The sequence below is a fragment of the Myotis davidii genome, unplaced genomic scaffold (assembly GCF_000327345.1).
Source record: "Myotis davidii unplaced genomic scaffold, ASM32734v1 scaffold10, whole genome shotgun sequence".
NCBI lineage: Eukaryota > Metazoa > Chordata > Mammalia > Chiroptera > Vespertilionidae > Myotis > Myotis davidii.
Genome location: NW_006283544.1, coordinates 1,399,739 through 1,402,387, shown reverse-complemented (window position 1 = coordinate 1,402,387; position 2,649 = coordinate 1,399,739).

Here is a 2,649-nt window from a genome sequence, read left to right as displayed (position 1 = left end):
ATCGCCTGCTGCCAGACAGTCCAGTTTCTCCCCGCATGAGTCCTGGGTCCCCAGAGACTTCCCGGAACCGGAGTTCAGAGCCGTTGGGAGCTTGTGACTCCCTCCGGATTCAAAAAGACAGCCGCGTCCTCGGGTGCCAGCCCCTTCCCGCGCGCGCGAGCCCCATACCTCTGCGCTTCTCTCCTGCAGCTTCTCTGGGTCTCAGTGTGCCTTTCCTTCCTTCTAGTTGTAGAGTTTACAGTCAGCCAGGCTTCCTGTGGTTCTGGGTGAAGTCCGTATTGTTTCTCTGAGGTATTAATCAATTGTTGTGTGCGGCGTTAATTTCCCGGTGTTTATCTCTGCCGCCATCTTAGTTTCTCCAAAAATTAGAATCCTTTAAAGTCACAATATCTTGAATTTTAAAGTAGCTTTTAGAATCAATTCTTCTAAAGTCCTCTAAAATTCTTTTGATGTATCAAGGAGATAAGTATATTTTGCCCAGATAAGTATATTTTATCAATGAAGACAGTAACATTGAGGACTTATAATTTAGCAAATACTTATTCAGAATCTATGGTGTGTCATTAGGGATACTGCAGTGAACAAGCTTGATAGAGCCTTTGTACTATGAGGTTGACATTCTAGTGAGGAGGGTACAGGCAATACATCGGTTAACACATCAATATATGAGATTATTACAGCTGGTGAAAATACTCTAAAAAATAAAACAAACTGATATAGTAAGGTGGCAGAGGAGGCAATACTTTGGGTTATAAAAGTCAGGAAGATTTGTCTGAGAAGTTGATATCTGAGCTGAGGTATGCATAGCAGAAAGAAAGAAGCCATGTGAAGATATGAGAGAAAAGCCTTGCAGCAACAGGAAGGCCAGGTGTGGGGTACAGTAAGTGAAAGGGGAGGAGAGGTAAGTGATGGTGCCAACACAGACAGAGTTGTTAATATAAAAAAGAAAGCAAACGGGAATGAAATGATTTTCATAAACTGGAAAGCAGGAACTAGCAACAAAACAGAATTTCCCTCTAGTCTACTGGTAAACAGACCCATTAACACACTCTAGGGGGGAGGGTGCACTGAGAGAACTTAGTCCCTGAATGGGACAGAAAACCTTAGAAATGCTGAAAGCCCAGTACTGGAGGTGGGGGAGGGAATTCCTCTGCTGGGGTGCATTCACAACAAGAACTAGATGATTTAATGCAACTTTTGAACATGCGCAATGGGAGTCAGGGTGAAGCAATAGAGGGGCAGGGCCTAGTGTGGGAACAATTAAAAAGGTAATTGGATTGGGTAGAGAGCATGAAACCCCAATAGAGTTTACTGGAAGGAGGACCCAATCCAAGCCTAGGAAAAGTGAGAAGTTTGGGTTAGATAACTTTAATTGTTCTTTGTCTTCTACCTAAACCAAGAAGATATATGGAGGATTAACAAAAGCCTCATGGCAGTACTTCTAGAGACTGCCCACCTTCTGGGTCCCCGAGGGTGTATTGATTCCCATTAATTCACAATAAAACCTTACCATCACATTTAAACTTCTCCACGTGTGCGCATTTGGAATTCTTTCCTCATGTCGCTGCAAAAGGACCTATTGTGCACACCGGCCACAATGGGGCAGAAAGACATTCAGGATCATATGGGGTCTTGGAGCCATGCTAACATGTTTGAATTTTATCTTTACTGTGATGAAAATTCATTAGAGAATTTTAAGCACCAACTCATTATTTTGGTTAAAGATGTTAAGGATGACCAGTTAACCACATGTAGTTTTCTCATATTACAGGACTTTTTCTGAAATAATAATAAAGGAATATAAAAGGCATAAAACTTTCAGAACAATGACAAAGGGATAGGAAACAGCAGGAGCTAGAGCATGACCACATATTTTTGGAAAACAGAAGCAGATGGACAGAGGACTGGTAACTGATTTAGATAGAAGCAGGTAATTATAACCTAAAGTATATGCAGAGAATACCAAAGAGAAGTCAGTCAACTTTACTGCCCAAAACTTGAAGTTATGAGGTACCATGGAGAGTGGGATGGGGCAAAGGCCTAGAAATAAAGAGATTGGATGGAAGTTTATGTATGAAAATGTTAGTCTCCAGAGGCTCGTGCCCAGTCATGCATCAAGATGATGACTTCTACGGGAAGAGAGGAAACACATATTCTATGGAGAATTTGAACTTGAATCATAAAGGAATCAGGGGCACATGGCAATGTGAAGGACAATAATAGAAGATTAATCTAAAACCTGCTAATTGAGTAGGGTAAATTCCCATTCCCTTTTACTAGCCTGTTGCACAAATGTTGGTCTATACTTTACAGGCAAGAAACTCAAGGAAATTTTTCTCAGAAGAACATGGAAAGCCCCAGAGCACACTTTCACATCATTCTCTGACTAGTCAGCCTACAGTGAAGCCCACCACTTGATCAGTCCTGACCAGGGACGTGATATAGTTTCCAAGCGCTATTAAATATAAAATAGTGAGATAATAACAACTGGACATTTGAGAAAAACCTTCAATATAAAAAAGAGAGATCAAAGTAAACAAGAAAAAACCCTAGAGGAAGCAAAAAATCAAAGAAGAGCATAATTCTTTTTTAAAAAAATCTTTAATATCATATTGCATATCTAATATGGGATCAGGAAACTATGAGAAA